This window comes from Danaus plexippus (assembly GCF_018135715.1).
Source record: "Danaus plexippus chromosome 3 unlocalized genomic scaffold, MEX_DaPlex mxdp_30, whole genome shotgun sequence".
NCBI lineage: Eukaryota > Metazoa > Arthropoda > Insecta > Lepidoptera > Nymphalidae > Danaus > Danaus plexippus.
In genome coordinates this window covers 2,929,463-2,941,890 of record NW_026869845.1, presented here as the reverse complement: position 1 = coordinate 2,941,890, position 12,428 = coordinate 2,929,463, and the positions used below count along the sequence as shown (strand labels likewise).

The window sequence follows — 12,428 nt, the reverse complement described above, 5'->3', positions numbered from 1 at the left end:
AGTTGTACGGAACTCTAGAAAATATCAATAGTGTCATGTAACCCAAGGACATCTGCACCGTTGTTGTAAAACGAGATCATTATGAAATGGATACGTAATGTTTTATTGCTCCAACAATAACGTTATAAAGTATTATATATAGAAGAAGAAAAAATCTTAAATTATTTTAATGCTTTGACATGATCTTTCTAAATGTTAGTACGTCAGTTTATGCGATTTTATAAAATTTATTAAAATACGATTAGTTGTAGTATATATCTATACGTCTATGTCTTAAAGATGTTCTTGAAATAATATTCTGATACCCTTGTAGTTCGTGATAATTCAAATTCAACACCTATCGTTCTCTATCATTCCTTTGCGGCTGTTGCATATTTGCTTATAAAGTTAAAATACTGGTCCCAAAATTGCCATCTGATACTAATCATTTTTATTTTTTATGAAGACAAGCATCGGGACATTTTTAATATAATGAGAACCATAATAAAAACGAATTTCCTCTGTTTTGTCTAAATTCACGGTCAAAGCAGATCAGAGCAGCTCTTTCCTTTAACCTTCAATTTAAAAAATAAAGGAAAAATGAATCAGGGAAAATAGTTGATACTTTTAGTCTCATACGAAATAGATTGTTGTTTTAAATTGAACACTTATTTGGAATTCGTAAACTAAACGTATTTACATTGAAATACATATGTAGAACATATTTTTTCAACAAATTTAAGGTTTTCCGTCAGTATTTTCTGTCTATTCCTTACACGAAAGTTCGGTAGACTTTTTATTACAATTAAAATTACTTATTCAGTAATGAATGCAATTAAAGAACCATTGTTGGCCTTTTTTTTGGTAAGGAGGACACGGATGGCAACTACAATGAGCATTTTGACCTCTTAATTGAACATAAAATTTGTAGCTTTTTGCTATTAAACTTAAATAAAAAAGGTACATTACGATATTATAATATTTATCTTTCTTAAATCCCTCAATCATTTATGATCAATTATTTAAACAAGTGTAATGGTTGTGCTAAATTAATAGTGAGGAAATATTTTAGCTATGCAGATATTAGGTAATCATTTCTCCTAACATCTCTTGATATTTTCATGGATGTAAGAATGAATTCTTTCAATTGACATCATGCAAATGACCACTGGTGAGACCCGGGTACAATAAACTAATTCTTTCTTTGTTTATTTTTTAAAATTCTTTAAGAATCAATGCTCTTTCGCATGTACTTTATAACCAGTTAGATCATTGTCGAAATAACCAGCTCGAAAATACGAGTATAAATTTAACACGCCAAACAATTCAAGTATAAATTAATTTAGTACGGAGAACACGTACACGGATGAAAATACTTTTTAATCTTTTATTTCACTGACGATTCGAATGTCCACCAGTCTGATAGTTAAAAATTTTGACAATAATAATGTAACCAAACTAGTTTAGACTTTTGTTATTATTAAATATTATAACAGAATTATGTCGCAATGTCGTCATAAGACACGGGCTCTAATTGTTGAGTCATAACTCGTGTCTATTTATGAAACTTTCGCCTCGCCCGCTAAATAAACCTAAGTGTCTTAAAATTGTTCGTGTTACAACACAAGTGTCTTCATTTTGTGATATAACATTTTAAGGTTAAGTTATAGTGAAACGGAGAACGACAAAGAGATTGGGAAGATAGTATAGAATTTTATTTGACCGATGGCTTTCGTGGGTGTTTTTTAGTTATCCGAGCTAAGCGTCGTTAGACATGGTCTAGCTTTCGATTTCGTACTAAAGCCAGAATGCCACGTGCAACTCCCGAATCCTTTCCATGCTACTAGTCCTCATGGAATTTATGAAGATTTGGAATTTCGTTTAACCGGGCAACACCACATTAGCATAAGTAAATAAGAATAGAATTTTTAATTATCTATACGAAAGGTATCTGATGGAAAACTTATTTCATCAGGAATTTCTTTAAAAAACCCTACAATATAAAGATTCAACATCATACGAAAAGTCGTGATGTGTGTAGATACCTATATAGATATATCTTTCGCAAATAAGTTTTAAACATTTGCTTAAGATTTAAAGCCTCGATCATAAACATTTCAAAACGTAAAGAAATAAAAACAGGACAAATATAAAACTAACCTCTGAACTAAGGGTTCCGTAGAGTTTGAGGTTGAGACTGTAGTCAAAATTCGATAGGAAACGTTAGTAAATAGGCCACAAGTCGGGGTTCGTTTGTTGATTATAAATAACTAGTTATGTTTTTGGGCACATTTTTTATAAGGTATCAATCTTTGGTGATCGACAATGTAGGCATAATTAACAAACTATCGACGACTTAATCTTGATATTGCTTTGAATGATAAGTTTGAATGTTTTAATGCATCAAAGTTTATGAACGAATTTGATGATTAAAAAAATGAATTTGACAGATAATATGACGTACACAAAAATCAGTCTGGTAGATAAACGAGAAACCGATGCTGGTTATAGTGATTCCGTATTTATTAATTATGTTACGGAACCCTAAAAGTGATCTACGCACATCGGATAAAACTGATCAAAGTTTATTGTTGAATGAAGGACGTTTACCTTTATTTTTGTGATTTCATAGTATTGAAGTGTTAGCATATGATTGCAAATGAACAATGCTTGCACACAGTAAACAATGGGACATAACATCAAACGAAGGTGAATCTGATAGCCGTGACTTGCCTTGTTTAGAGGCTAATCAATTGCTTCTCGTTTTGCTTCGATAAATGTACACTGTACGTATCATATTTAGGAACTAATAAGAATTCATGTCAAATATTATAATAGTTTGTTTCAAAGACCTCATAAACACTATTTATTCGACCTCAATATATTTGTAGACTTCCGAGACCAGTTTGGTTATCGCAAGTTTGGATCGTCACACTACATTCAAAGACTTTTCCGTTTTTCATTAACTAAGCTACACTGATGCTATAATGTGCTTGATTTTTGAACGCTCCGTATGTAGTGTTAATGAAAACTTGGGGTAAGCATACAGTTATCATACAATGTACTTAATTTGATTTCATATGTAACATCATATAATTATCTCAATTATCTCATTGTAAATTAGGCTAATATCTTTGTAATGGGACAATAATAACATGGTCGTGTTGGTAATATTGTAGCGTCAATTTTATGATGCAGTAGGGTTTTTAATCAATAGATTTTTTTTTATTATAAAATATATTTCTAGTTGTGCTCATTAAAAAAAAAACGAAAAAATTATTATTGTGTGATAAGAATATTTTCAAAGTAATTAATAAGTTTTAATCGCATACTCATAAAAACCCTTTGTGGCCAAACCAACGATCTTGTTTGTGAATTTTGCTCGTTGTTGTGAACGGTTCTAGTTCATTTTCTTGGCTGGAAAAGGAAAATAAATCTGTCTGGGTGTAACTTCATCGGGTTTGGCTTTAACAGAATGTGTAAGTATATAGTGTAGGACATAAAAATAAATACAGGAATGACCTGCTATTAATCAGGATCAGTAGTTCAGTGCTCCGTCCGTATAAACTTTTTAAAGACTACTCTCTCGGTGACGCCGTTCATGTCGCTGGGCGAACAGCAATACGAACAACAAAAAAAAAACCCTGTCTAAACTTAATGATTCCAGGCACTGGTTTATAGGGGGTTATGTAATTTAATTAACTCAAATTATATAGACACAAATAGCTACAAAGTAGGTGTCTGAGGATTTTGCCTTCATGTGTTCCTCTTTCAAACGGTTTTCAATTTAGTTTTTCAAGTAAACAAAGTCGTATTTTAGTGAAGCTGGCATAATTTTGATTTAACATGTACTGGAAACTATTGCGAATATATGTTTATATATTAATAAAATGTAACACATTCTTCATTTGTTTTGTAACCAACTATAAAGACATAAGTAAGTGTAAAATTTCGAAATGGTTTTACCGCAAAAGGCATAAATTTTTCAATGGATACTTAATTAAAATTTTTACGATAAAATTTTTATTGCTTAAAGTAATAGACTCCTTGTTATGTTAAATATTATTTAAACGTAACCAAAATGATAACAGAAAAATAGCACTCTTCATTTTCAAAATTTTTAAAAAAATATTTCCATAAAGTTAATTTCAACAAGTTAAATATCGGGCGAAGTCGACGGCCATTGTATATTTCAATAACCAGGCCCCAATTTAAGTTGTATGACTTCACACACCGCTGGATTCCGACTGTAATACAGTTTAACTGTATTTTAATTAACTATTTAAATTAAATTATATTTTAATATGCCAAAACGGAGACGTTGACGCGTTATTTAATGTTGTCTCCCAAATGTTTTTGTGGTCTGTCCCCATTTATCAGTTCGTTGCCTTCGGCGTCTAACTGGACAATTTTTTTTTGCTGTACCAATATTTTTGAGTACCTAATGGGTGCGGCGCCAGTGTTAGCACATTTTTTATACGCTATAGTTTTAATTGTAATTAATCTTGTCACGATCTGCTATAGAGACTTTAGATAACGTTTAATACGTACTATTTCTAGACAACACATTCAGTTCCATTAAACTCTAGATGCCCCCAAATTTTGTAGTTCTGCTAACGTAATAAATGTTAGTAATAATTTATAAAAAAAATAATTTTATATGTGACATATAAACAGAAGTTTAAATTGATTTAATATTTTCCCATTTTATAAACACAAAGACGATACATTATTGCAATGAAGCCATTTAAGATATCGGTTGTTGACAATAATGACTATTATAAATATAGCATATAAACAGGAAAGTGAGAAAAAGATTTGCTCTTTTTAAAATATTCATTAGAATATTTTAATAAATAAAAGATCAAAACAATAAACCTTTAAGGAAGTTTGTGGGAATCAGATTTCTCCTTGACCGTTCAAATGACGCCTTCAAATCGTATACCCGATTAATTACGTAAGATTGAATTACACGTGTTTATTATTTATGTAAAATATAAATGCGCAAAGAATTTTTAATTTATTAGCGTCAAACCTTCATCGTTTTATGCGTTTTAACATACAATTTGAATATTAAAACTGGACTGTTTGTGGGTGCATAGGATTAAATAAGAACATTTCTGAGGTGGCTTCAGTAACATGTGTGATTTGTATGAATTTAACGTGAAGACTTTAACTTACGTCTGAATAAAGAAATTCACGATTAACTACTTGTAACACATAACATTTACGCCTCTCACACATTAAAGCTTTTCCTGTACTTTTTAAAGAATTGGAATTTACTAATTTTCGTTTTTTATTTTATTTATTTTAATATTCACTAGTATATCACATTCGTTAAGTAGTTGCTCATTTAGTAAATATATATTAGGAAATTATTTATTAAAAGATAAGATTTTCTTAAAAGAATTCTTAATACTTTTACCATAAAATTTGGCATCGTTTGGCCCTACAATCTAATCTATAATCTAGTAAAAGACCAATGAAAATTTGTTCAGGATCTTTTAAGATCAGTAAGGACAAACTAGAAGACGAAAAGCCAAAGATAAGTCTTGTTTAGGCCTTATTTATTACAAAAAATATTTTTAATTTATAATAAGTACATTTTAATCTACAGACTTTAAAACCTATCTAATACAATGGACTAAACTTGAAATTTTATAGTGTATTCATTGACTTCTGTTACACAAAGTGAAGAATCCTTTTTTTTAAGCATTAAGAAATGATATGTTAAAATCAAGTAATTAATAAACACTGAGAATAATATTAAAACATAGATTTATAAAGGAAGAGCGTAAAAAAGAAAGAGTTTGGAAATTATAAAATAGTTTCCATATTTCTTTTATGTTATATTCACAATACAGGAACAAGGCATTGGCTTTAACTCGAAACAAAAACTAAAATATTAACAGAACTTAAGTTGGCAACTTTTTTACGCTTAATGACTTTGAATGACTTGAATAAGAAGCGTATGTATTTAAGTGTACATTAACAGTGAATATATTTGAAACATCAAATAATAATAATTAATGATGAAGTAATATGTGTGGAGAATCGTGAGATGGAAGGCCTAGCGCCAGTCACGAAACCAGTTATCAACCATAGAATAGACAGATGATCTCACGTTATTTACAAATATTTTTTTTTACTCTAAGTTTGGTCGTATCTTGGCTCGTGTTAACTTGAGTACAGTTATTAAAAAATATAATTTACGTTCCGACAATAAGGAAATATTTATATATTAGGTACTTAATTCTAAAACTAATCCCATCGTGCTTGAGACAATTATAAAGTAATTTGATACACAACTACAAATTATTTAATTAAAATCATTATAAAATCTATACGATTTTTGTTTCCTGTATTTAATAATTATGCGTATACTGGTCACCCTGGCGAATTGGATAGAGATACATAAAACGAGGGCTGAGAATGTAATGGCTTCCTGTAATATTATATAATTATAACCCTTGTTTAACCGCCATAATTAGTTTGAGTTTTAAAGTTGTAAAAGAACATCTCATCTTTAATTTCAATTGTAATAAAAACTATTATTAATTAATAAATATCGCTTAAAATAATTATGACTACAAGATTGTGAACATTTGTGAATAATTTTTATCATCTGTAAGAGAATAGATTTGGGTGAAACTCAGTTCATACAACAGTGAAGCTTCTTCAGCGATATAAAAAGATTAATGAATTAAATTAAAGCGATGAGAGATCAAGTTGAAGACTTCAAGTTGTATTGAAATCACTAGAGGCTGTTGAATGATTTACTGTAAACAAATATGCGACAGTGAAAACGTCTTTCAATTTTATGCACAAATCAAAATTACAAAATAACAAAAATATGTTTTATATATCTAATAACTTAATCAGCGTGCACATTTTCGAAGTTCGATAACTCCAAAGTTTTATCAATGATAAGCATTTCCAGTCAGTGTGTAGGTTAATGATTGAAACTTGTGCTAAGCGCACAAAAAATAATCGGATAATTTTTCAAAGTTCTTTTCAGTGAAAATTTTGATTCCTATATTTAATAGCATCTAATCAGTAATGGGTATACGTATGTTCATAGCTATATGCGTCAAGTTATGTTTTATCTTCTTGGATTCCATGGTAAGATGACTAAGACGGTCAATGGAATTATAATAATTGCCTCATCACGGAGTTCAGTAATCGCCTTTATCCTATCTTAACGAGATAACATCCAAGTGAGGTCACTCTAAAATAAAAATCAACAACCAACTAGCTAAAATTGTTCTGAATTTTGTATGAATTTTATTCTCCTCCAGAAACCTGTCGCATTGTTTTAGATACTGTTATAATAGTTAAATAAAATATTTTTGGATATAATCTATTCATAATAAATAAAATAATATAAATTACAACATAAATATAGATGTAATTTTATCACTGCATATAATTAAAACGTGTTAATATAAATACGTGCTTATAATGAAAATTAACTTAAATATAACAAAATACAAAATTGAAGACAATTCAATTATTGACATACCTGGAAAAATAAAATACCGAATGTCAAGAATATGAAAAGCAATCATTATTAGCATAACATTGGAGGGTTATTTCATTTTATTACCCTGCTCACTTGGACGATATTTCTCCTTATAAATGTCTATAAACCTTCAGTTAATATAGAGATATATATTGTCAAATAATATACTGTTATTAAATATAAACATCATAAAATCAATTCTGCGTATTTTATACTTGAATTCAATTTAACTTGATCAGCAGGGTTGGCAACATAAATTAAAATTGAAAATAAATAAATATATATTTATATATCTCTTCGTGGATAACACATATACTGATAAGTAAAATAAACTGTAAAATTTTAATCACTTCACTTTAAGCTATCAATAGCTTTTTTCTACGGCTAACTATAACATTAATTTATTAAAATGAAAGTACTATAACAATCATGGAGGCCAATAAATAAAATTATAATCATGATAAATGTTAATATTGAAAAATTATATTAAGAAGAATTATTTGTTTGTACTTTTCACTAAGGACGTTCCATGGCTTCGGTGGAATTTTCAGTCTTATTTTTATACTACGTTTCTGAGAAATGTTTATGAATAATAAAGATTGGTTTTCCCTTCCACCGTCAACTTTTTTTCTGCGGCACGAGTTCTAAGCGGTGTGCCTAGTACGAGTTTGTATATTCAATTATAAATAATAACGAATTCAAGGTTACGCTACATAAAGAGTTGAAATTTTGATGTAAATGAAAAAAAAAGTCGTTATATCAGATGTTGGTTTAATAATGCAAAATTCTCACTAACCACATTAATGATATTTTCTACGCACTTTCATTTTACATTATAAAAACATTTTATATGTAATTTAGTAAGTAACACATACTATACATTATAATATTTTTCTAAAAAAGAAAACACATCAACAACTAATGGGTTTGTAACAATCAATAAAGATATTAATGTCATTGTCTAGCTTAGGGACCTTTGCCAATGCGGACTTTTCACTCAGTTGACCTTTTTAAGGTGAAAAATATGTTAGAGTTTAGATTAAAAAGGTTAAAAATGAAACCTTCGCCTTCTCTCCATTGTGTATAATAATATAATTGACACTAACAGTCATTGATAAATATAAAAAAAATTATTTATGAAGATTTATAGAAACCGTTATATTCAAATTACAACAAAGGTTCAAATATGTAATGGACTTCATTAATTTCTTTCTAATAAAACCATTTATGACTCACTAAAATTATACTCATAAAACGATATCAATAAAGAAATAACGCAATGCGTTTTTAAAGTTTAACATAATATCAGAGTAATATTTTTATTAAATTCTCACTCCTTCATGGAGTAATATCGGTATTTCAATACTTTATTGTATCAACAAACAATATATATGGCGTTAGAATATAAATTACTATCAGATAATGTTATTAGCTACTTGACAATACAGTCGGCGTAAGTACATAAGTTCTCGGATATCAGGTAGAGGTGAAGTTACGATATCTAAGTTTATTATTGTATAATTTATGTTTTAGACCTCACCCACGGAATTAGGATGGAGCATCCTGTAGGATAATATCTGTTATGTGATGTTACAGATGCCGCGTCAGATTAGTCGTAATAAATAAAACTAGCTTTATATCTAGATTAAATGGACAGTTATGTATTCTGTATATTCCGAGCGTGTATTAAAATTTTGAATGTTGAATATAAAATGAATGATAACAAATGAAATAAACATTTATATTTCACAACATGTAGGTATATACAGTAAATGTATTATTCTGAATAGTAAGATTTTATTATTAGTGAAAATACAAGATATATTTTTGGGTTATGTCTGTTACTTAAGATACACCAATTTTTTATGATTAAGCTTGATTATATGAATAAGGCCTGATATGTTTACTAGCTGTATACGAGTTACATAGATAATATTTTAATAAGAACCATATACGCATAGAAATTGTATCTATGCTATATATCAAAAATATCAATTGATAGTTATTTAACAATAATTCAGTATCGGTAACTCATTTAGCGTTCATTCTGATTAATGTCTCCTTTTTAGGTTATTAATTTTGTTGACGATATGTTAATAACAGAAAAAACACAATTCAATAAAATGATGCATTTAAAAAAAGCTTATATTAGTCACAAGTTGTTTAAAATCTTAATAAAAATATGGTTTCAAAGTGATTTTGTTGGATAGTTATATGAGGAACCGGTCTGCATAGCATTCTTAATATTGTACTTGTATCTTAACTTCATTTCTATCGTTAGTCTTTTCGATTTCTTATGCTTTTGGTTTAATAGCGTCTTTATTGAAGTTCTTTTACCAAAATTGAGTAGAGATCTCTTCTATAACGTGCTTGCCGCTATTACGTACTTTCTATAAAGGGTGATGATGTATGTCTGTTATTAATCCAGTTTAATCGTGATTGTCTTTTGTGTTTTTGTCACATTCCTCCTCTGTCAGGGCGAAGATTTTCAGCTTGTGTTTTTATTGGCCGAGCAAAAATATTCGTTTAGGACAAGCAGTTGTGGTGTTCCAACGAAATGAAAAGAGTAAATGCAAATAAAATCTTCTTAAATACGTCTCAAACTAGGATTGAACTCCACCCATTTAAATTATTGGGTAGTTTTGGTTTCAACTTCTCGATAGAGGCTCTGATCCAGAGTCATTTGGAAAGTATAACTCCAAGATATCTTTATAGATAGCTTAGAGAAGAATAGAAGCTTATGCTTTAAAATAGAAGAAATGTATAAAGGTGTACTTTTCAAGGAGTTAGAAGAAGACACACTGATTTAAAAGAAATATATATTTTTTGACAATAGTAATGAATATACTACATATGAATAGAAACCTACAATTGATTAGTTCCGCTAGTGGTTTATCGGCTGGGAAATTGTGGAACTCGTCTTCTATTACAAACGTTATTTAATTTCCTTAAACTCACTTCCGCAAGTCTAGCAAGTCTAGCTAACTAACTAACATATACAAAATATACTGAAAAAAAAAATTATTTAAGAAACATTATTTACAAAACCATCTTTATGTAAGAAAGAATCAGTCAGCATTGACCTCCAGGAGATCATGACAGACAACAACATATGGCACATCTTCTTCACAAAGTTTGTTTATATAATCTACGAACTCTTTCGCTATATTTTACCTGTCCACTACTTGATAGATGCTAAAAAATCGTGGCAATCAATTAAATTCTGAGCCCTCTGAATTTTTCGGTTTCCTATTATAGTCATAAGATTTTCTGTCTAGTACGTAGAAGAACATCTCTACTACTAACTCGTGAACGTGATTTTTATTCTAACACCAATACTTCTTATCAATTATGTGTCTTGAAAGCTTGTAGCCTGCTAATTGCCTCGTCTACTTATATAGTTATACTATTTAAGTATTTTGTTATTATAGAGATATAAATTAAATATTGACAAAATATTTTTTTTTCTTACTAAACCTAGACAATAGTTAGGCAAGGTTAGAGAGTAAAGACTATATTGAAAACCTGTGGTTGTCATTCAAACACAGAATTATAACGATCTTATAGTTCTCTATAAATACTTAGTTGCCTTTTCTGAAAGCTCTATTCCACATTCCTGTTTAAAAGTTCCGAGAAATTGCCGGTATTAGTTCTAGAAGAAATAGCTTTTGGAGAGCCATTAGCAATAACAGTCTGCTGTTAACAGTTCTGTTGTAACCGATTCTTTCTAAGTTTTCCGAGGTTTTTCTAATTCTTGTAGTTATCTAACACAAGAATTGTTTCGGGTTGTTTCGGTTCACTCTTTACTTTGTCGAAGCTAATATTGATTTTGCCTTATGATTAATGAATTTTCCGTCCATCATCTTAGATTTTAAATTTCTTGTGTACCAGAAGGTACATTTGCATTTCGACATGTACGAAGCAGATTACATTTTAGATTCAATTTGGTTTGAACATCACAAGTTGTCAATGTAATAACAAACTCTCAGTTAATTGAAAGTGATTTTGTTACGACGCGTTGTATAATAATATTTATTTGTATACATTTTTAATATGTCATTCCAAAAGAAAATTAAAACACGTTGGTTACTTTCTTTAATAGAAATATATTCAGGAGTCTCGTTATTCAGTTCTCTAATGAGTAGATTATATTTAAGATTTCAAACTTTAATCAGAAAGAGAAAATAGGTGGCAAATTTAATTAATATAATAATAATTGACATATAATACATAAGATATTTATATTTAATTAGGAATTCCTGTCTACAAAATACAATATGTCTCAAAATTGGATAAACTTTGGATTATAGCACTACACTAGTACTTATCATCCTATGGAACTAAGAGATCTGATATATTTTTTTCTAAACGTTTTAAATGTTTGCGATCCTCAAAAACAGAGGAAAAATTTTATTCGAATTAAATAAGTTATTTAATGAGTCATCTTTAATTTGTCTTGCACTCAATTATTACCTAAAATAAGATTTAATCTTCTTCCTTGATAAAAGTTTGCTAGGGAGGTTTACACTTTGGAAAGTAATAAGACAAAAAGTTTAGTGTAAAAGTTTGTCATCAAAAAACTAAACTATTAGATGAGTAATTAGTATTTTGTTTCCTGCGATTTTTAAATTTGTAAATTTGTTGATGCTTTTTTTTAAGCATCTAGTAATCTATTTACATTTTTTACATTATATTTTGCCTCTATTATGTTTAAGTATCGGACTTTATATAACTTATAGTATCTCAAATATTATAAATATATTGGACGAAATTATTTGTTTGCCGAGAGGAGCACAAATTGCTATCCTACGCTCCCTCACAAGATGGGTAATACATCCTTTACCGCTTATTCTTATGTACTGCTTCACAATGGACGCAAAAATTTTAACTCGTTTCTAACCCTTTTATTGAGTAAGCACGAGTCAAA

At 29.1% G+C, this 12,428-nt stretch overlaps 1 long non-coding RNA gene across 1 annotated transcript; it reads left to right on the top strand.

Annotated features, from left to right (window-relative positions):
* Nucleotides 1-8,783: 8,783 nt before the first annotated feature.
* On the top strand, nt 8,784-9,332 carry LOC133320069 (uncharacterized). Its single transcript, XR_009753521.1, has 2 exons — nt 8,784-8,954; nt 9,035-9,332. It is a non-coding gene; the product is annotated as an uncharacterized LOC133320069 (long non-coding RNA).
* Nucleotides 9,333-12,428: the final 3,096 nt, after the last annotated feature.